This window comes from Zalophus californianus, chromosome 15 (assembly GCF_009762305.2).
Source record: "Zalophus californianus isolate mZalCal1 chromosome 15, mZalCal1.pri.v2, whole genome shotgun sequence".
Classification (NCBI taxonomy): Eukaryota; Metazoa; Chordata; class Mammalia; order Carnivora; family Otariidae; genus Zalophus; species Zalophus californianus.
The window spans coordinates 87,646,601-87,669,941 of record NC_045609.1 but is presented as its reverse complement, the minus strand read 5'-3'; the positions used below and the strand labels follow the sequence as shown (position 1 = coordinate 87,669,941).

Genomic DNA, 23,341 nt, shown 5'->3' with positions numbered 1-23,341 from the left:
TGCTGCGCTGGGCGGCCCCTCCATCCCAGAAGCAGCACATCCAGAATGACTCTGCCCTTCCCCCAGTCCACCCTTCTTGCTGACCACTGTCCCTGCCTCCTCTCCTCCCTGCCCTACGGTCCACGACCCCACCTCCTGCCAGGACCCCTCCCCTGGGGTCCGTGCTCGGTCATGCTCAGCACCCAGCACCACGTCTCTCATGCCCCAGACCCGTTCTTGTCACTCCCATTCCCATGATGCATCTTATTATCGCTTCATGTGTTTTGAAAAATAGCAGAAACGGTATCACGCTTTATGTATCCTTTGCAGTTTTCTACGTTTGCTCAACACCACGTCTTTGATGTTCATGCACATTGGTGCTTGCAGATCGTTCTCTCCGGCTCCCGTGTGGGAGCAAACCATATCACGTGACCATTTCCCGTGGCCCCAGCTGACGCGGAGCCCAGCGGTTTCTACTTTCCCACCCTCACAAACGATGCTACAGTGAGCACAGCCTCATAGGCAACTGACCACGTCTGCTCAGATGGCTCTGGGCAGGTACCTGGCCAGAGAGGGCTGCGGGGTGGGCTCAGGCGTCCGTGACTGGCCTCAGAAATGTCTGTCTCCCGCGGTGTGACGCTGGCCAGTGTGGTGGCCGAGGGGACCCTGCTGCAGGCGTCGCTGCATCCCTGACTCCTAAGGAGGGCTCGTCTCTGCTCTGCCGACTGCTGCCCACATTTCTGCATCCGTGATCCTCGGTCCCTCCCGTCACCTTTGTCTCTGTCCCTCGCTTGTCCTTGGTTGCTGGGAAGGAGGCCGGTTTGTAGCCTGGATATTAACCCTTTGTTGGTAAAGTCTTGGCCCATCTTCTTTTTTTTTTTTTTAAGATTTTTATCCATTTATTGACACACAGAGAGAGAGCACAAGCGGGGGGAGCGGCAGAGGAAGAGGGAGAAGCAGGTTCCCGCTGTTGGCTCATCTTTTCAGTATTAACGTTGCCTTCCCTCCTGCAGAAACTTAAAACTCAACCACTCTAGCCATCATTTCCTGCTTAGGACGATTTGTTTCTTGCTTGAGAAACACTTCCCTGACGCATTAAGGTATCCTCCGAGGTTCGGTTTCGGCGGGTCTTCTTGCGTGGAAAACCGAGCGCGCGCGTCGTCCTTGGCGAGGATCCCGTCCCTCCCGCCGGCCTGACGGTGCCCGCTTGTCCCCCTGGCCTCCTGCTCTCACGCGACTCCAACCACCGGCTCCGGCTGCTTCTTTGTCAGTCTGCACCAACGTCTTTATAGAGTCTCGTCTTGACATCTGGGGGGACTCGTCTCTTCTGCCTGCTGCTGCTTTTTGAACTTGGCGTCTTCCTCCTCCGGGTCGACTTGTCCGGAGCGATGGAAGCCCGATTTGGATTCTGATTGGAATTACACGAACTTACAGATGAACAGGGAGGGAGCTGACATCTCTCTGATACTGAGTCTTTACATGAACTAGTAGAGTTCTCCATTTATTCAGGGCTTTTTTAAGTGTTTCGATGAAGTTGGATCGTTTTCTCCACGAGGGTTTGTGCAGCCTCTGCTCTGTGACGGCTGGGTGCCTGTCCGTGTGCTGCCATGGCGACAGGTATATGGCGAGGCACTGCGCCCTCCCCTTGCTGACGCTGACAGAAAGTAGCTGCACAGGCATGTTACTGATTTTTTTTAAGATTATACTTTTAAGTACTCTCTACACCCAACGTGAGGCTCGAACTCACGACCCCAAGATAAAGACTCACATGCACCCCCGACTGAGCCAGCCAGGAGCCCCGTTATTGATTTTTTTATATTGACCTTGTGCCGGCAACTTCCGGAAACCTCTTCTTTGTTCTGATGATCCATTTCTACATTCTCCAGAGACGGACAGTTTTGTTTGTTTCCTTCCAGTTTTTATACTTTCAGACTATTTTCCCTGAGCTCCTGTGCTGGGCCGGACTCCAAGGCATGTCAGGGAGAGGTAATGGTGATTAGCATCTTTCTCTTAGTTCTGTCTTAAAGAGAAATGCTCCTCACGGCCTGCCACTGAGCATCACATTTGCTGCAGGAGTCCGGTGGCTTCTGTTTCTCAGGTTAAAAACTTCCTGTATTCCAAATTTGCTAAGTGCACGTTTTTAAACATTGGGGGTGGCTGTTACAATTTATGAAATGCTTTTCCTGCATCTGTTAGGAGCACTGTTGTTCTCTCCCTGCCCCTGGTGCCCCCACCCCACCCCAGGGTCACCTGCCTGGACCCATCTTACCATTGCTCCTGGTTGGGGGGGTCTGGTCCCATCATTTCAAGCCCCCAAAACTGGGAGAGGCACAGACTTGGCTCTTGAAAGTCTCCCTAAAATGTTTCCTGCCCCAAGTGAGCAGCAACAGACGAGGTTACCTCTCGGTGCCGCTGGGTACTGGTAGGTCCCTTCAGGAGGGGGAGGCCCTTCGAGGGTCTCAGTCTCAGCTCCCTTCAGCGAAGGTTTGTCGGCTCTTTCCAACCCCCGTGGGCACGACAGTGCGGGCCGTGGGCAGGCACACACCCCTGCCCACCCAGCCCCTGGCGGCCGATCCGAGGTCACAGCTCTGGGTTTCATGTGGTCTTCTGAGCTCAGATGCATATCCCTCTCCCTGCCCCTGCCTCGCTCTCTCCCTTATAAAATAACTGGAGACAACTCTGGCCCCTTCTGCCAGGCGTCCTGTCTCTCAGGTGGTCTTCACAGCCACCTGGTCAGCAATTCCATTTACTTCGGGAACTGCAGCTCCATCTCTACCCTGTGACACAAACAGCTTTTAACCAAATGTCAACGCCTCAGCTCCCTCTGGTTCCCCAAGGTCAAGTCAGCTTCCAGGAATCTGAAGCCCAGTGGGTGAGCCTGGCCAGAAGAGGGGAGGGGCAGTGTGGGCCCCAGGGAGCCCGGCTCCCACCGCCCACCTGCCCCAGCTACCCTCCGAGGGGGCAGGCAGCTGCGCTGCAGGCTGAGGCCAGACTCCCTGCGGGACTGTCCTCCAGGCCCCCAGGACAGGGCCACCCACGTGGAGCCACGGGCAGGGACAGACACAGCAGGGTGGCAGCGCACGGGTCCCCCTTCCCAGCAGGACAGCTTGGCCGTCACATGTGGCCGTAGGTACCCCCTAAGACACTGTTTCCCCTCGGAAATACACGAGCCTTGGTGGGTTAAGGTCCCTCCTGATCTGGACAAGTGAATGAGTCCCACCTCCATCCTCAGCATGATGGCCTTGCTCCAGGAAGATTCCTGGCAGATCTCAGCTCCCCCTGAAGACCTCAGATGGGCCCTCCCACTGCTGGAGGACAAACGTCCCCCCGGGGGGCACAGCACGATACCATCAAAGGGGCTCCACTGCGCGAAATTTCCGGGGAATCCGGTGCCTCTGTCCCCAGCACCAGCACCACGGAACTTTCCAGAGGAAAGCCCATCCTGCCTGCAGCTGAGTCGCGGGACAGGAAACCAGCTCCCTTTGTCGTTGATGCGCACAACTGGTAGGAACCTGGCAGGAGAGGATTGCCATCCAGAAGCTCGGATGGCGGGTTGTTCCCAGCCTGCCGTCGCCCACCGGGGAACCACTCCTGTCCACCAGTGTGGGGAGCTCATCCCGCTGGGAGGCACGGCTCTCACCCCCACCCGCCCACACCGCTGTGCCTGCTCTGCAGGGACACGACCCGCGTGCTGGCTGCTTCTGGAGCCCCGAGCCCCAGCCTCAGACACCAGCTCCTCACCCAGGCTGTTGTCCCCACAGGTGCCCCACAAAGTCTCCGCCCAGTGAAGGCAGCCCTGCCCCTCGCCACGCGCAGCCTGCGCCCTGACGCCCTGACCGACCGCACTCCTGTGCCCACAAGGGTCGCCAGGGGATGGAGCACACTTAGCACCGAGCGGACCCGAGTCGCCCGAGTCAGGCCCTCCAGCAACGATGGGAGCGTGGGGCCTGCAGTCCAGGAGGCAGGTGTGCAGATCTCCCTCCCGCCTGGCCAGGAGCATGCCCCCCCCCCGCCCCGTACTCCTCTAGTTGGGACGTCCCTTGAGCCCTCTCCCTGCTGCCATCCGATGTGCAGGATGAACACGGGCCCATTGTCCTCAGTGCTAATGAGCGTGTTTAATCCAATGCCACAGCAAAGAATACCCTCATTCATGCTGCAGGCGTCGTGGGCCCTTGTCCCTGCTGGGACTGGAGATATCACCCCTTTCATGAGGGTTATAAACACAGGACACAGCTGCCCTTGTTCAGCCCACCAGGGCCCAGCCCAAGACCCAACAGGCCGGCTGATGAAGAAGAGGAGGTGACTGCCTGTTGGGCAGAAGGATCTGAGCGGACACCGTGCACTTCTCTGGTTGGGATGGCTGACTGCCAGCTCACGGAGCCTGTGCTGGGCGCCTGTGTCTCATCAGCCCCGACGTGGCCCAGCGAGGCAGCGTCGGGTGCCTGGTGTCCTGTAGCACGTCCTGCTGTCCGTCCTCTGGGCTTGGAGAAGCCGTGTCCTGCCCCCGCCCACCCCGCAGCCTTTGTCACCTGGGAAACAACACCATGCTGAGCGGCTGTGCCCAGAACCAGCCTTCCGGCTGGGAGTGTGCTGCAGGACGTGGGCACCGAGGGCCGTACCCATGTCAGAGTTTCCAGCCTCAGGACGTGGGGCCGCGGCGAAGCCCTGGGGAGCCAGCTGGTGGCAGGGCAGGAGTCTAAAGCAGCATGTGATGGGGCTGGGGCCACCCTCCAGCCCCCGGGGGCCACATGCCCGGCCCAGAGAGGCTCACGTCCAGAGCTGTGCACGGCCAGGACCCGGCAGCTGGATTTCGACTTTCATTTGGGGCTTGATCCGCTGCTTTTAAAAAGGGGAGCTCCTGTGAACGCAGCTGCTCCCAGGAACCATGGACTCCGGAGGGGCCCTTTGCACGGTGCGAGGCCTGCTACTTGGGGGCTCTCCTGGGGGTGGCCAGGGCACTAGGCATCTGCGTTTCCCACGGTTCCCCTGCACCAAGGCGAGAGGAGGATGTGTCCCCGGTGTGACGAAGGGACTGGATGTGCACAAGGGTGGGTGGGCAGGGGTGTGGGTTGAGAGGCTCCCGCAGGCGCAGCGCCCGGGGCTCCCTAGGCCTCAGGGCCCCACCCAGGCAGCACCCCTCCTTCTCAGAGAAGCCTGGGCCAGGGCAGGCGAGAGGAGTCCTGCCGCCCCAGGAATGAGGAGGCCAGATTGGACTCAGATTTCTGGCTCTTGAGCCAGACTTTGGATGACAGGCCCGGACCGAGCACCGGCAAGCCGGCCGGGGCCCAGTGGACGAGGGTGGTAACTGGCAGAACACCCCGGCCTGCACTGAGTGCCGGTGCTGTGGAGGGAGCGGCCCTACAGTCCCGCAGAAGCTGTCCCAGCGAGACCGCGGGGGAGGGGTCAGCGGGCGGCGACCCCAAGGGCCAATTACCGGGTCCCTGCAGCCCAGGGGTCTGACCACACAGCGGGCCGCCCACCCTGACGTAGAGAACGTGGCCTCAGCTCATTAGCCTCCCGCTGACCAGGCTCCCGAGTTCAGACAGAATGTAAGATGGAAAAAAAAAAAGTCAGTGAAGTGAGAGGGAGTGTTAATTAAAACCACAGTGCATGGCGATCCGAGTGGCCCCGAGAAGGGCTGCGTGGCACCACCAGCTCGGATCCCACGAGCCCCTTCGCGGGCACCAGCAGGCAGCCTCTGGCTTCCCCTCAGCCTTCTTTCCAAGTTGATTTCGTTGTGGCCTACAGGCTTTTTGGCAAAGCCTGCTTTGCTTTAATTTCCTCCCAAATGTTGGCAAAAGAAAGATGTTGAATTTTAATTGATTCATGCCCTTTCTCAAACAAATTTCTCTGAGTGGTTGTTCTCAAGTCACCGACATACGCCGGCATCCTAAGTGAAACACCTGTGTCCACCGTGCACAACATTTTTATCATCAGTAAACCGCTCCCACAGAAGAAGCAATTTGCTGCCAACTCCCGGTTAGAGTCCAGCCTCTGGTTCCTGCAGAAATGAAACCGACAACACAGACCCCAGCAGTCCCGACAGATCCACCCCAAGGCGCCCCCAGAACACCCTCCGTCCACCCCTGGGGTCCGGCCTGCCTTCCTCACATGAACGCGGAGTACAGAACCTTGCCCTGCCCCCGCCCTCCGCAGTAGGAGAAAGGCCTCAGGACCAGGCCCTGTGTTTACAGGGGCAGCTCCCCGTTCCCACGAGGACAGCCTTTTGGGTGCACTTCATGGTGCTGCATCTTAACTCTGTTCCTGACTTCAGCTCACCGACTGCACCTCAGTCTGGGACCTAGCGGTGACCCCACTTTAGTCTATACTACGGACCGACTGACCCGCCTCTCCCTGACCCCTGACCTAGCTTTTGGAGTCAGCGCTGCAGGGATGGTCCATTTGTTGGGCTGCCTGGTGCTGGCCTGCTCGAGACTCGTGCAGGCTCTGCCTGCCCCGCCTGCCCCAATCAGCACGACCACTCATCTGCTCCCATGTCTGCCCGTTCTCCTAACCTCTGGCAGAGCCTTGGTGTGTGCTCTTGTAGGTGAGTGATTCGAGAAACATTAATCCAGAAATCATTCCCTGGGCTTTTCCGCAGAGGAAGCTATGTGGAGTGGACACACACCACACACACCACCATTTTAAAATTCTTGGTAAACAGAAGTTGTGAGGAGAAAGAAAAAGGGGGGCAGGCCTTCCCCAGGCATGTCCCTTACACTAACTGAACCTTCCCTAAGTCTGCTGGTTTCTCCAAGCCATGGTTGACACCGGCCCCACGCGCTGGGATTAGAAATTATCTCATTCCACGTCCCCTTCCAAGTTCACAGAGTAAAGCACCCTGCTCCACCCTTGGTCATTCCAAAAATGAACTTGAAAGCACAACAATGTGGCCCCAAGCTTAGAGTCTTGCTTTCAGTGGCCAGCTTTTCCCTCCCAGATCCACCTGGACAGGAGCCAACACCTCCAGACCCTCCTCAGTTCTCCATGGGGACAAAGAGGAATTTCAGAACTCTTTCTCAGAGAGTGGTGGGTGAGTTAGGTCTGAACTCACTCACCTTCCACCTAAGACAGCCAAATGCCAAGAGGACAAATCCCAGGGGCCTCCCACACTGAGAGATGGGGATCACTGAAGAATCAAAGCTTTGCCTAAGAAGTTGGCCACCACCCTGCACTTGAACCTCTGCCTCTTAGCCTCTCGGGGTGAGGGAGGCAGGCGCAAACCCTGGTACTTGCTCCAGTGGGGGGTTTGCTGGTGACCCAGCCCATGCTCGACCCCTCAGGGATCAAGCCCACCCACAGTGCAGCCCAGCTCCTTGGTCACATCAGGGAGCCACTGCCCTGAGTACTGGTGACCACAGACAGGTCCTTGCACAGCAGATGACCCAAGTAGCACCAAGGACCCTAGGCCGAGCTGGGTCTGATGTGGTTCCAACTAGGTGTCCCCAGCTGCCTGGCAGGTGTACACATGACCTTCTCTGGAGAAGGGCATATATATTCATACGAGGTCTCAGAGAATCCCCACAAGCAAATGTTCAAGGACAGCAACGAACATGCACCTAATGAGAGCCAGGAAAACCAGGAAGCAAGGCAAATGAGCAAGAACTGAGTTTTTAAAAACATAGAAGAGACCCATTCAACCTTCAGGCATTAGAATTAACAAACACGGGTTACAAAAGAACAAGTCTTTCTATTTTTCAGATAGACTGTATTTTTAGAGCAGTTTTAGGTTCACAGCAAAATTGAGCAGAAAGCAGAACTCCCATACACCCCTGCACAGTCTCCTCCTATTTTATTTAAGGAAATAAGTTACAAGCTTGACAATAACTTCAGGGAGTAGAAAACTGTAAGAAGTGACATGGCCAAGCTGAATAAAAAGGGAGAACTTTGTAAAAACAAATATAATAACTGAATTCAGATACCCGACGGGCACTTTTGGTGGCAGACTGGACAGCAGAACAGAGAAGTGGTAAATGGGAAGATAATTCAGAAGAAATCACCTAGAATTAAGCACAAAGAGACCAAAAAAGAGAACACACAGAGTAGGAGTAAAAAAACAGAAACAGAGGGAGAAGCTCTCTCAGAAGGAAAAAACACACAAACAAAGCCTTAGAAGCAGAATCTGAAGATATGAAGGCCAAGAATTATCTGGAATCGATGAAAGACAACAACTCCAAGATGCAAAACAAGCCAATATCTAGACATATAATAGCGAAACTTGAGGGGAGAAACAGCAAAGATGAAGAGAAAATAAAATCAGGACAGAGCTCCTGTTCAAAGTCAGGACGCAGACTCCTCATCAGAGCAATGGGAGCCCAAGGACAATGGAAGAACATAACAAGTATGCTTTAAAACTACCTGCCAAGCAAGAATTCCATCCCCGGTAAGAATATTTTCACCCTCATTCTTGAAAGAAAGAAATTTTCAGACATAAAATGTGGGGAACAGAGAGTCGAAGCGAGTTCTGAATAAAGGAAGCTCCAGGGCTCGTGCCTTAGATGGGAGGGGGATCCCAAAAGGCAAGAAGAGACAGAGTAGCCCAGTGCTAAACACGTGAGGGGATCTGAAACAACGAGCGACTGCAAAAGACTAACAACAGTCTCTAGTGATACTATAAAATAAACAAGATAGGAAAAAATGGCAACAATAAAAACATACAATTTAGAACAGGGATAAGCTGAGTTAAAATTTCCCAAGTTCCTTTTTCTTAGCTGGGGGCAGGATTTGAATTAGGTTTAGCCTTCAAGGAGTTGATTTTTTTTTCCTGCTACTTTTTATCATAATCATGAAAATGATAGAAAACATAATATAGGACATTTAGATAGAAGGGAGGGGGAAAACCCCTCAATAAATACAAAAGGAGGCAAGAAAGGAGAAAAATAGATGCAACAAATAGAATAACACAAAATAAGACAGATTTCAACCCAAATACATACACCAGCGAAACTATTAAGTAGAAATGAAGAACTGTACGTCTCAGGTAGAAGCAAAATGGCAGTGATAATGTCGTAACGTTTGAACCTCCCCAAATTTCCTCTCAACACAAAAATGGAGCAGTCAGCACAGAAAAACATAGAACAAATCAAAAACGTCTTCCACAAAGCAAGCCGACAAACACTCACACTCCTGTCCTCTGACTGTTGTGTTAACAAACTGCCCCAACACTTACAGGCTTAGAACGAGCGTTTTATTTTGTTCAAGGATGGTGGATGGGGATGTGGTGAAAGCTTGGCTGGGGAGGTCCTTGCTGAGCCCTGAGCTGCAGGTGCACTGGGGAGTTGGGGCTCCTCTCTGGGACAGCTTACTCCCCCATGTCTACACAGGAGTGCTGGTTCCCTCCTACCACAATGCCGGCGGCTCTGTCCCAGACAGCTCGCCCAACAGCGGTCTCTCTGAGAGGTCTCTGAGAGGCCACGAGGCTTCCTAACAGCCAGCTGGGCACCCCCAGCATCAGCACTGAGAAGGGGAGGGGGTGGGGGAGAGCAGGGGACGGCAGAACTGGCAGAACCGCCACCTCGGACACCGACATGGCGCGTGAGACTTCGCCTGGGCAGCAAGGGCCTTGGATTGGCTCCACAGCACTGAGAGCCCAGACATCACCCTGAGAACAGGGGCCCCACTGAGGTGGAGGCTTGGCCAGACAGGTTGATCTTAGAAGATAAATGCTTACGCGATTTTTTGTGGAAAACAAAGAGGAAACTACAGAAACTCTACCAAAAGCAAAGTTAAATGATAAGTAACAAAATGGGGAAAATATATGCAACTCATATCACAGGTAAAGGACGAATATCCCTAAACCATAAAAAACTTCCAAAACTGAGGTGCCTGGGAGACTCAGTCGGTGAAACATCTGCCTTCAGCTCAGGTCATGATCTTGGGGTCCTGGGATCGAGCCCCACGTTGGGCTCCCTGCTCAGGCAGAGTCTGCTTCTCCCTCTGCCTCTGCTCCTCCTCCCTCATGCGTTTGTGCTCACTCTCTCACAAATAAATAAATAAAATCTTAAAAAAAAAGAAACTTCCAAAATCTAAGAAGAAGAAAGCCAAACAACCCCAGAGCAAAACGGAAAAAAAATGGGCAAACTGTATAAACTATTCACATAAAAAGAAATGCAAATATCCTTTAAATACATGAAAAGACACTCAACTTGCCCATGTTAAGAGAAATGCAAATTAAGATCACACTGAAAGCGCCACCTCTCCTGTCTCTGGCAGCCCCCAATGGATCCAACAGCACCCCCAGCCCCGTGGAGGGAGCCTCCCGCTCCCACACTGCTGGCAAAGCGCACGCAGGGTGCACCTGCTGCAGAGGGGACCTGGTGGCCTTACAGCACAGTACACGGTCGCGCTTCCTTTCCGTCTGGGAATCCCTCTTCTAATAATGGAGTCAGAGATATGCTGAAACACATGAACCATGCACGCACAAGGCTATTTCAGAGTCAAACCACTTGTAATAGCAAGAGACTGGAAACAATCCAAATGCCTGTGGACAGAGAACGAGCTGCCACGCGGCGGAGGACCACGCACGTGCTGGAGAGGATGGGGACGGGCTCTCCCCAGTGACAAGGAGGGAGAGCTGAGGCACGGCATTAAATGAAAAAAAAAGGTAGAACAGGGTCATGGCAGGCTGCATCTCGCCTAAGATGGGAGAAGGCATATGGAAAGACGTACGCATTTGCTTAAATTACGTTTAAACGGAAACACGAACTAAAAAAAGACTTAGAAAATATTGCCACCAGCGGAGAGAGAAGAGGATTTAAACACAAGGATGAAGCTGCTCTCCCCAGAACACACCCTGAGTTACACTTCTGGATATTCTAACCTAGAACTGAAACAGAAAGTCAACGGAAAACAGAGCAGTCCCTAAGAAGAGGCGAGCCTAGTGCACTGTACCTTAAAGACAAAAAGAAATGCAAAGAAACTGCGAACTCTTTTCCACTAACCACACTGTTTTTATCTTGAAACTACCATATGCATAGAGTAGACTAAAGCAAAAAGAAATAGTCATACCAGTGTCACTAGGAGCCACGAATTTCGGCCTCAGAAAAAAGAGAAATGTAAAACCAGAGAAATAACCAGCTTGTCTTCTTAAATTTGAACTGAAAATATCAGAATAAAATGACGATATATTTCTCATAGAATTTCTTCTAGCTTTGTCTTCTGAAAATCAGCAAAGTCATGACCAACCCAGCAACCACAAGCCCCCCCAACACTCAGCTCTGTGGGGCTTTCCCCGCTCAAAAGACCCCGGGTCCCCGGGGGACGTGGCAGATTCCAGCCCTGCTCAGGCCCCAGGCAAGGCGGGCATCTCAAACCAGAACACAAGGCGGCAATCCCAGACCACCGGGCTCCAGTCAAAAAGATGCAAGGAGAAAACCTAGGGCCACAGTGTTGTCAGGTGGATAAGTAACAAATGGTTATCATTCCCTGTCTTGACAAGACAGGGAATAATAACCACAAAGGAAGAAAGAGACACATTAGACTTTATCAAAACGCAAAACTTCTGCTCATCAAAAAGTGCAGTTAGGAGAAGGAATAAGCCAGCCAGGGGGGCAGAGAAAATAGAACTGGTGCCTAGAGCTCAGTAAGACGACCCAATAAGAAAGAGGCGAAAGATGTGAATGCATACTTCACAAGATGTGCTGATACCCAACAAGCCTGCAAGTGTCCTCAAAGATGAGAATTGAGAGAGATGGAAACCGAAGCCACAGGAGACGCGGCCAGACATGCGCCGGCATGGCTGAGATCCAAAAGATCAGATGTTGGCACCAACGCAGAGCCACTGGAACTCTTGCACCAAATGCGGGGCCATTTGGGGGAAAGTTCTGGCAATTTCCCATAAAAGAAATTATACACCTACCCTATGAGGTCCCCATTCCACTCCCAGGAATTTCCTCACAAGGAAAGCTATGTCTGCAAAAAGATTCGTAAAAAAAGTCTGTCGTAGAAAATCTCGTAGACCGTGTCACAGGAGTCCATTTCCCCCAAATCTCCTCCCTGAACTACGCAAATAATTTCACAACATCAAAGATTCTTCGCAAAGCCACACGCTGGGTGTAACCTGAACACGGAAAGTACCCAAACGGCAAAGTCACTAGGAGTGAAAAGAGGAAAGCCAACAGATCCCAGTGCCAGCGCCCCTCACGTGCCCCGGCTGCCCCCCTGCAGGGAGAGGGAAGGATGCGGCTCATGGGGCTGGGGACACAGGGAGGACAGCCACGTCCGCGCACCAGCACCAAGGTGTCTGGCTGGGTGCAGGGAGGCACTCACAGGCCCTGCACCCCGACCCCGAGCCCGACCCCGGCCCCGAGCCCGACCCCGAGCCGACCCCGAGCCCGACCCCGACCCCGACCCCGAGCCCGGCCCCGAGCCCGACCCCGAGCCCGACCCCGAGCCGACCCCGAGCCCGACCCCGACCCCGACCCCGAGCCCGACCCCGAGCCCGGCCCCGACCCCGACCCCGAGCCCGACCCCGAGCCGACCCCGAGCCCGACCCCGACCCCGACCCCGACCCCGAGCCCGACCCCGGCCCCGAGCCCGACCCCGAGCCGACCCCGACCCCGACCCCGACCCGAGCCCGACCCCGGCCCCGAGCCCGACCCCGACCCCGACCCCGACCCCGGCCCCGACCCCGACCCCGGCCCCGAGCCCGACCCCGAGCCGACCCCGAGCCCGACCCCGAGCCCGACCCCGAGCCGACCCCGACCCCGACCCCGAGCCCGACCCCGACCCCGGCCCCGACCCCGGCCCCGACCCCGGCCCCGACCCCGACCCCGAGCCGACCCCGACCCCGACCCCGACCCCGAGCCCGACCCCGACCCCGAGCCCGACCCCGGCCCCGACCCCGGCCCCGAGCCCGACCCCGAGCCCGACCCCGAGCCGACCCCGACCCCGACCCCGACCCCGGCCCCGACCCCGGCCCCGAGCCGACCCCGACCCCGACCCCGACCCCAACCCCGGCCCCGACCCCGACCCCGGCCCCGAGCCCGACCCCGACCCGACCCCGAGCCCGACCCCGACCCCGACCCCGACCCCGGCCCCGACCCCGGCCCCGACCCCGACCCCGAGCCCGACCCCGACCCCGACCCCGGCCCCGACCCCGACCCGAGCCCGACCCGACCCCGACCCCGAGCCCGACCCCGGCCCCGACCCCGGCCCCGAGCCCGACCCCGGCCCGACCCCGGCCCCGAGCCCGACCCCGACCCCGAGCCCGACCCCGGCCCCGACCCCGGCCCCGACCCCGACCCGGCCCCGACCCCGGCCCCGAGCCCGACCCCGGCCCCGACCCCGGCCCCGAGCCCGACCCGACCCCGAGCCCGACCCCGGCCCCGACCCCGGCCCCGACCCCGACCCCGGCCCCGACCCCGACCCCGAGCCCGACCCCGACCCCGACCCCGGCCCCGACCCCGACCCCGGCCCCGAGCCTGACCCCGAGCCCGACCCCGACCCGACCCCGAGCCCGACCCCGACCCCGACCCCGGCCCCGACCCCGGCCCCGAGCCCGACCCCGAGCCCGACCCCGAGCCGACCCCGACCCCGACCCCGACCCCGGCCCCGACCCCGGCCCCGAGCCGACCCCGACCCCGACACCGACACCGACCCCGACCCCGAGCCGACCCCGACCCCGGCCCCGACCCCGAGCCGACCCCGACCCCGGCCCCGACCCCGGCCCCGACCCCGGCCCCGAGCCGACCCCGACCCCGACCCCGACCCCGACCCCGACCCCGAGCCGACCCCGACCCCGGCCCCGACCCCGGCCCCGACCCCGGCCCCGAGCCGACCCCGACCCCGGCCCCGACCCCGGCCCCGACCCCGGCCCCGACCCCGACCCCGAGCCGACCCCGACCCCCGACCCGCCCCGACCCCGGCCCCGACCCCCACCGAGCCGGCCCCGAGCCGACCCCGACCCCGACCCCGACCCCGACCCCGAGCCGACCCCGACCCCGAGCCCGACCCCGGCCCCGAGCCCGACCCGACCGACCCCGAGCCCGACCCCGACCCCGACCCCGAGCCCGACCCCGGCCCCGAGCCCGACCCCCCCGAGCCGACCCCGACCCCGACCCCGACCCCGAGCCCGACCCCGGCCCCGACCCCGGCCCCGAGCCCGACCCCGAGCCCGACCCGAGCCGACCCCGACCCCGACCCCGACCCCGGCCCCGACCCGAGCCCCGAGCCGACCCCGACCCCGACCCGACCCCAACCCCGGCCCCGACCCCGACCCCGGCCCCGAGCCCGACCCCGAGCCCGACCCCGAGCCGACCCCGACCCCGCCCCCGACCCCGGCCCCGAGCCCGACCCCGAGCCGACCCCGACCCCGACCCCGACCCCGGCCCCGGCCCCGGCCCCGAGCCCGACCCCGAGCCCGACCCCGAGCCGACCCCGAGCCCGACCCCGACCCCGGCCCCGACCCCGGCCCCGAGCCGACCCCGACCCCGACCCCGACCCGACCCCGGCCCCGACCCCGACCCCGGCCCCGAGCCTGACCCCGAGCCCGACCCCGACCCGACCCCGAGCCCGACCCCGACCCCGACCCCGGCCCCGAGCCCAACCCCGACCCGACCCCGAGCCCGAGCGGGGTGGCCCAGGTGACTAAGAGAAAGCCAGGCGAGCTCTTGAAAGTGACAAAACTCACTTAACAGAGGCCACTGTGAGGCAGGGTCTGAGAGGTCAGCCTTCTAAACACAGAGCTTTGGGGAGAAAAAAAGGCAAAAAGAGAAACTCTTAATCAAGCAGAGAAGGAGAAACGAAAAGGAGAAATGTAGGGTCTTCCAAAGACCCCCTCCTCAAAACAAACAGCTCACTGGAATGTCCAGTTGGAAGAAAAGGGCTCACTGGGGGACTCAGACGCACCCAGCAAAACTTCTGAATTTCTAACTAACGAGAGAATCCTCAAGGCTGGGGCGCTAGGTGGTTCAGTCGGTTAAGCAACTGTCTTCAGCTCAGGTCATGATCCCAGGGTCCTGGGATCGAGTCCTGCATCGGGCTCCCTGCTCAGCGGGGAGCCTGCTTCTCCACCTGCTCATGATCTCTCTCTCCCTCTCTCTCTCTCTCTCATAAATAAATAAAATTTTTAAAAAATCCTCAAGACCTGCAGACAAAAAGATTAATTACAAAAGGATTAATTTACAAAGTTAGGTTCAAAAGAACCAGACTAGTCAGACTTATAAAACCCACGCAGGAGCAAGGAAACGTGGAGAAAAAAGAAAAAAACTCAATGAGAGAAACCATGAACCGAGGATTTCGGAACCAGCCAAGTCTGGCACATCCGTGGTTCCAGGAAGTAAGAAATGCTAAATAATAATAAAAATAATAACAATAATGTAATAAAATTTTAGAAGGAAAAGTGGAGCTTGCTGCAAGAACACGGGAGTTGACCCGAAGTTGCTCCCGAAGCCCAAAGCGGGGGGCCGTGCATCACACAGAACACACACGGTCATTACCAGACATTCACGTGGGATGAAACAGTGTTCATGTGTCTGTACTGACGTGAAAATCATTACACAAATAACGAGGAGAAGATGCAGCTTTTCCTGACAGGGGAATTCCAACCAGCGATGTGAGCCAAAGAAGGCGCTCCAGGGTCACCAAAGGCAAACCGCGCGGCGACCAGCGTCGGGCACGGGCGGCACAGGGGCACTAGGCCAGTGAGGGGGGATCTGAGAGACCAGGTCTGCACAGCTCAGAGCATCTCCCCGAGATTGCCTACGGTGGAGATGCCCAGGCCAGCCTCACCGTTCACGGGAGGCGGGCATCGAGAGCTCAGGGAGCGGACGCCGAGAAGGGGCACAGGCACTGCCGTGGGCTTCTTCCAAAGACGCATAACCTCGTTCCAGTCGTGAGAAGAACTCCGACTGTGGGGCATTTTACAAAATAACTAATCAGAAGTTTGCAAAATATCAACGTCCTAAGAGACCAGGCAAGGCTGAGGAATTGTCCCAGGTTGGTGGAGACCAGGGGATCACAAGCAGCACCTGCTACATGGGGTCTTGGATGGGGCCCTGGACGGAAGAAGGACTTCCGTGCGCAGCCAGTGGGCTGTGAATAAGGTCTGCAGTTCGGTTAATGGTGCCATACCAGTAACGATGCCCTGGTTTTGATTGTGCAGCCTGGTTACATAAGACGTTAGCACTAGGGGGAACTGGTTGAGGGGTAAACAGAGCTCTGCGCTATTTATGCAATTTTTCTGTAAGTCTGGAGCTAGTTTAAAATAAGGCTTTTAAAAAATAAAGACGTAAAAAGAGGCTCAACCTCACTAATGGGAAATGCTAACCAAAACCGCAGTGTCATGCCACCTCCCATCTGCATAAATGAGAAAGGACAGCAGGTGTTGGGGAGAGTGCGGAGAAAGGGGGGCCCTCAGTCCCTGCCGGTGGGAAGGCAAGCCGGTGCGGCCGTTCTGGAGAGCCATGGGGAGCTTCCTCAAAATATTAAACACACCACTACTGTGCAGTCCGGCAAATCCCACTTCTGGGTGTGCACCCGGAAGACTGAACGCAGGGCCTCGGAAAAACGTTTGGACACGCAGGTTCCCAGTGGCATTACCCACAATACCTAGCGCAGGGAAGCAATCCAAGGGTCAGCAGAGAAACACAGTGTGGTCCTTCGGCACACGGGAATGTTCTCCAGGCTTAACCAGGAGAGAAGTCCTGGCACCTGCTACGACGCGGATGAACCATGAAGACGTCACTCAGAGTGAAGTAAGCCAATCGCAGAAGGACAAATCCCGTCTGCCCCCACTCATGGGCGGTCCTTACAGGAGTCACACCCCTGGGCACGGAGAGCAGAAGGGGGTGGTGCCAGGGGCAGGGGCGGGGACAGAGGTCAGGGTTGCAAGGTGACAAAGTTCTCAAGACGTACGGTGGTGACCTCTAAGCACTGTCTTGTCCTTAATGCCACTGAATGCACACTTAAACGTAGTTAAAATGGTCAATTTTATGACCCACGAAGCTGACCTTAGTCTCCCGCACGAGTTGATGGGTGCCTCGGCTCTGAGGACCAAGCCGTGTTAGCAGCCCAGCCTTGGAGCAAGCCACAGCGGCCTGTCCAGCCTGCTCCCGGCCTGCAGGCCCCCAGCGGCCCCTTGCCGGCTTCCTCCAGGCCCTTGGGGCTGGCCTGCTCCCCCTTTCAGACAGCTGTCTCCTGAGCAGCCTCCTCAGACCCCCCAGCCAGAGGAGAGGCCAGGTCAGGGGCTCTCAAGGAACTGGAAAACGCCTTGGTGGCACTGGTCACAGCAGAAACTGAACACGTGCTTTCACAATGGCTTCAGGCATGTCTGTCTGACCACTGACCACTCCCGGGGGCAGAGACCGTGTCTTTCCTGGTTCACTGCCCCCCTAAACCCCCCGCTAAGTGAGGGCCACAGTGCTGGCCCAGAAGAGGTGACTGATGAATGTTTGACAGGAAGGAAAGTCTGGTGGCATCCAGCCATCGGGCGGGGCCAGGAGGGGATAGCACTGACCAATGCAGAGGGTCCAAGTGGCCCCCAGGCACAGCATGGAGGCTGCAGCTCCCATCCCACAGGCATCTTCTGTGACCCCAGGCAGGCCTCTGCTGTCCTGCCCTCTCCTGAGAGGTGCATGGCCACGCGGAGATCAAATGTGGGCGGACTGGGCAAGAGGAAAGGTCTTGCATCTCATTTCTCAAAGGGAAAAAAAATTTGGCTTGACTTTACTTCCTGGCTTATGTACTTGCAGTATTTCATTCTTCTTCCAGGATCTTAACTCAGATGTCACAGAAAACCAGCCTGGAGAGCAGGAGCCCTGGGCAGGTATGTGGGAGGTCTCCCTGGAGGCCAGGCTGCTTGCAGGGAGAGCCCCGCCTTCCTCTCTCCCAGTCAAGAACATTCTGCCTTCCTCTGGCCCCTCCTCACTGCCCCGGCAGAAGACCTCAGAGTCCAGAGGACCTGCGGTGGCCAAGAAAACCCAGCCCCGTCCTCCTCTTGGTACTACCTGCATTACCCCTGTAATTTTGCACCGAGGAGCCCAGCCCAGAAAAGCTTGGATTAGAAACTGCAAACCAGAAAAAAAGAAAAGAAAAAAGAAAAGAAACTGCAAACCAGCAAAATCCCCGTTTATAATACAAAAGACTCAATACAAAGGCCTTGTGTAATACAGTACCAACTCTAAAGAAAATTCCAGAAGCTTCCGACACCTTGCTCATCGGAGGCACGGATGCAGCCCCATTAAGAAATAAACGACCATAAAGCTTCCCAGAGAGGAGAGGTCGTTTAGAGGACCAGCCGAGTGAAGCTGGCCAGGCCTGTTTTTGTTAATTATTTCCAATATTGGAATGATCGATGTAAATTATGGCTGCAGAGGGGCCGTCAAACCAGAAAGAAGACAGACTGGGCGCTCAGCCATCAACCGCGCAGGGGAAGTTAAGCCTGGTGGCGGGACTCACAGCTCCACATCCTCGGCCCTTCCGGGCTCAAGGTCCCTGAGGGCCTGCGCTCACTTCCCCAGGCAGAACGCGGACAGAGAGGACCCCGGGGACACAGCCTGGCCTGGCCACGCGGGGCGGGGATGCGGGCAAGGCACACCAGACCCCAAAACTGGTCAGAGCCTCCGCAGGGCCAGAGCCGGCCTGGAAAGCAATATGCTTCCGCAGCAAGCGCGTGAGCCGTGGGGAGCCGGGCGCGTCCGCAGCCCACCGGGCCCAAGCGCGCTGAGGGCCGCCCGGCCCCTCGCAGCCCCGTTCCAGTGTAGATGGGGCGGGTGCCGTGGGGCGCTGCTGGAAACGCGCCCGCACCGTGTGCTTCACCCCAGTGAGCCTCCCTGCACTCCAGCACCCCAGAGAAGACCCAGGCTGTGGGCGTGCCAGACACAGGGTCTCCATGCGGCTCGAGGTCCTGTACTGGGACAGCAGCTCCCAGAACCGCCCTCCGTGGCCCGCATCCTGCAAGTCGTGCATGGGTTCTTCCAGGAGCTGTCCTGCCCTTCACGGGTCATCCCCCCCATCCACACACCCAACCCTGGCACAGCCTGATGCCAACGCATCTCTAGCTTCCCTGGAACACACCCATGCTATTCTGTCTGACCACAGTAAAGCCCTAAAATAAAGTACATATGTTAAGAAAGTTCATTAGGGGTTGTTCATGAAGGCCACAGATTAAATCCATCCTAAAGCTCTAATTATAAGGAACCAATTAAGGAGACAGTTGAATATTATGCAGACATGACAAATCATTTTTTCACTGATTTTATAAAATACTCATGAGTATGACATATAAAATGATTATACTGTGATCCAAATTGTGTGTGTGTGTTGGAGGCGGTGTTTTCTGCCCATGGACAGTCAGGAGGAGCCGGCAGATGTCTAGATGTGGGGAGCGGAAGAGCACCCATCTCAGTGAGCTTGGGCTACCCTAGCGCAGGGCCATGGGCCGGGCCGCTGGGACAACGGGAACGACTTCTCACGGCTCCAGAGGCTGGAAGTCTAAGATCAGGGTGCCTTTTGGGGGATGGGAGGTTTCTGATGGGTGCTGCCTTCCAGCTGTGAGCTCACACGGCAGACACAGAAAGGCAGAGCGAGCTCTCTGCTCCCTCCTCCGGGAAGGGCTCCGATCCCACCACGGGGGCCCCACCCTCATCACCTCCCAGAGGGGTCCTCACACCATCACACGGGGGACGGGGCTCCAACACGTGACTATGGGGGAGACACTGCCCGTGGTGACAGCACCTAACCTGGCCCAGCGCCCAGACGGAGGACCTCCCATCACAGGATCTCTGGGGGCCGCTGGGCCAGCAGGGTGAGGCCCGCGGTCCCTTCCAGAGCACACAGACATGATGCTGATCCGAGAGGCCTCTCCAGGGGCAGACAAGCTGGGGAGTCTCGACCCTTCCCTGCAGTCAGCCACAGCAGGGAGCCTGTAGCAGGAAGTCCTGGCAGAGGACACGGCGCCATCACTCCACACTGGACTGTGGCACAGCACCATTGACTGGTGACCCTCCGTCCAGGCTGAGCCCTGGTGGAAAGGGCCTGGCTCCCAGCCTCACCGGGGACACGGCGAGTGTGGAGGTAGGGTGTTCAGACCCGAGGGGCGGGCAGGGCAGAGCCGAGGACGCATCCTGGCCCCAGGGGAGGACCCTTATGTGCCAGGACTATGAGGTACAAGACCCTTCCCCATTCTGGGTCTTGGGCTCCTCACTTCTAGATGAACTTTGTGATGTTGTCATTTCATCCTTTGTAGGCTCCTTGAGGATGTGGCCCCAGCTTGGTCCCCCCCCCCCCGGTGGCACCTCCTCTGCCTGCCTCAAGATTGGTCCCAGGCTTCCTGCAGCCCATCCCTCCCCTCAAAGTCATTCCCATGCACCTGAACACAGGGAGAGAAATCAGAACAGGGCCTGGCATGGACCACGGTGAGTTTTTTTATCATCACTATTTCCTCTTCTTTTATCATTGTTTTTTATCGCTATGCCATTGTTCACAGCCTCATAGACCTTGAGAGTATCAGGAACGCAGCACGCTGGGACTACAAGCCCAGCCCCTGGACCTCACTGACCCCACGGGCCACCAACCGCCCCGGGGAAAGGCGGGCCCTGCGGATGGCTGCAGGAGCACGCATGTGGCCCCGGGCGCCTGAACTGACTGGGACACCGCCAGCCCCTACATCCCCCCTGCTCCCGACCCGGTCCTCAGTGGCCACTTTCACTATTGACAATGCCACACTCACGCTTGTATAAGTCTTTTCAATACAAATCAAGTTCCAAAGCAATAAGCATGCACAGTGATGCATCAGTTTGCTTGAAAATCCTATTTACAATTGGAATCGTAACCTCCATCCGCCCCCAGCTGAAAGGCACCATTATAAAAGTTCTTTCTTTCCAACCATATTTTTTTGGGGAGAAAGCAGGTGCATTCAGGTAAGGAGTAAGATGCTGGGCTGCTTACTCCCTTCCCCATTGATGGTGAGGGCCCCAACCAGCTCGGGCCTGTGGGTGGTACAGTTCTTTACAGCCACAGAGCAGGCCCCCCCACCCAGGCATGGGAGCCCAAGATGGACGGGGCTGGGCCAGCGTTCTTGCTCCTGAAAGCACATCAGTGTTCTGCTGACCTATCCTGGAAACACTTCTAAAGGGGACATAATACTCTGTAGTACTGAAGTTTATAAGGAAGAAAACAGATCTATGTGTCATTAATGTCGCGGAAAAAAAACACTGCAGGCAGTTGCCAAAGCACATCTTAATTTATGGGCACAAATCAGCCTTCAGAAAGGCAGTGAAGGGTCCCGTGCCCCTCCTTCTAATCCTAAACCCTGGCAGACGCCTTCTCCCCTCCGCCCACCCGGAGGGAGGTAGTGGGGAGCCCTCTGCATCAGCCAGCAGGCACTCCCAGCACCCACCGACTCCCTGCTCCCTCCTGGCACCTGAGGCAGAGAGGAGCTTCAGGGTCCCTGCTCTTCTGCCAGGCATCACCCTCCTCCTTGTATTTGCAGACAACATGCCACAGAGAATCTTTAAGGCATTCCTCCCCGCAGGAAGGGAATACTGGACCAGACCCTCAGGGGCAGGGCAGGAAGGCACTGCTGACAAAATCCTGCTTCCCCCAAGAGACAAGGTCAAAGGGACAGGCCCCAGGTGTTTTCTAGGAAAACTGCCCAGGCCAGGCCTCCCCTCTGACTCCTGACCCCAATCAAACCCTTCATTCTGTGGCTTCCGATATTGTGAGCCTTGGACAGCTATGCCGCCACCCCCGGAAACAGGAACATCTGAAATTAAAACACTAGACACCAAGGCGGGGAGGGGGGCGCAGCTCAGGCGGGGAGGGTGCGCGGCTCAGGCGGGGAGGGTGCGCGGCTCAGGCGGGGAGGGGTGCGCGGCTCAGGCGGGGAGGGTGCGCGGCTCAGGCGGGGAGGGGTGCGCGGCTCAGGCGGGGAGGGTGCGCGGCTCAGGCGGGGAGGGGTGCGGGGAGGGGTGCGCGGCTCAGGCGGGGAGGGGGACGCGGCTCAGGCGGGGAGGGGGGCGCGGCTCAGGCGGAGAGGGTGCGCGGCTCAGGCGGGGAGGGGTGCGCGGCTCAGGCGGGGAGGGTGCGCGGCTCAGGCGGGGAGGGGTGCGGGGAGGGGTGCGCGGCTCAGGCGGGGAGGGGGGCGCGGCGCAGGCGGGGAGGGGTGCGCAGCTCAGGCGGGCATGCGGAAACGCCCGAGTAGCTCGGACCCCTGGACGCGCGAGCACCTGCGCGCCCACCCAGGGCCGGCGTCCCTGTGAGCCCAGAGGCCCGTTCACCTGCCGCCCACTCCCAGGAGTTCCCCGGAAATGCGCGCGATTGAGACGAGTGGCCGATGGCCTGCGGGGGTCACCTGGAGAAGCATGGAGGACCCCGCCCCAGGCAGGGGCGCCCCGGCAGCGGAACCCCGGCCAGGGGAACGTCGCTCTACCGCCACCGCCGCACCCCCGCCACCCCCGGCCACCTCCGGACTCCACCCCGGGCCATCCCCGGGCCGCGGGCAGGACGAGAGGGCGCTGCCACCCGCCACCCCACCGCGCAGGGCCCGGGACGCACTGTGCCAGGCGCCGGCGCAGCGCAGAGGCCCGGCTCGGCGGCGCGCGGGGGCCGGGGGGCGGCCGGCGGCTGCTCACCGAGGCTCCCCGCGGGCGGCGGGCTCCGGGCGGCGTCCGACGGCCCGGCTCGGCCATTGCAGAGGCGCTGCGGCGGGCGGGGGGCGCGCGTCACCGCGGGCGGGCGCCCCAAACCCGGGCCCTCCCCCCGACACTCCCCGTTGCCGCCGCCCAGCGCGGCCCCGCGACACCCCAACCCCACCTCTTCTCCGTCTCTGCCCATCTCATTCTTGACAAGAGCAGGTTTGCAGTCCACGAAAATCGGGCGACGATGCTGCTGAAAATGGCCCAGGCTGCGGCGCAGAGCCGAGGGAGAGGGGGAGGCGGAGGCCGGCTGCACCCGCACCCGCACTGACCGCCCCCCACCCGGCGCCGCGCCGCGGGCTGCCGGGCCGCTCGCGGGGAGAGTCACTCACCCACATCTCGCGCTGGGTACCAGGGCCGCTGAGCAGCCCGGAAGAGTTGCACGTGCGAGTTTTAACCATTACCTCCCGGCTTCTGTCTGCAAACACCGCCTTCCACCGCCCGGGTGAGACGGAAATGCTCTTTGGAGCCTTGCATGGAACAATCCCATCCGGGCTCCGGATCCAGGCCCACAATTCCATCGCTGAGCCTCAGGGTTCCAGCCCCACCACTTGTACGTGCTCTGGGGCTGGGGGTTCACCTGTAAAGTGCCCCCTCTTAGAGTTGCTGGAGGGGTTCACTGAGCTCATAAACGTGGCAGGCAGGGTAAGTATCCCATGAAAACCTGTGCATAGGGTAAAATGTCCTCTCAGGGAGGACATTCCTTCTCCCACACCCAGACTTCTAAA

At 58.5% G+C, this 23,341-nt stretch overlaps 1 protein-coding gene across 12 annotated transcripts in view; it reads right to left on the bottom strand.

Moving 5' to 3' along the window:
- The window catches only part of JAKMIP3 (Janus kinase and microtubule interacting protein 3), a 116,823-nt gene extending 93,769 nt beyond the window's left edge, over positions 1–23,054 (bottom strand). For 11 of the 12 annotated variants that reach the window (XM_027597092.2, XM_027597097.2, XM_027597096.2 and 8 more), the window contains exon 1: positions 22,551–22,617. The gene's annotated coding sequence lies outside the window, so the exon portion shown is untranslated. Of the gene's footprint in view, positions 1–22,550; positions 22,618–22,945 lie in introns of those variants that run through there. The other variant, XM_027597093.2, reaches the window with a different exon arrangement.
- Between the last annotated feature and the right edge of the window lie 287 nt (positions 23,055–23,341).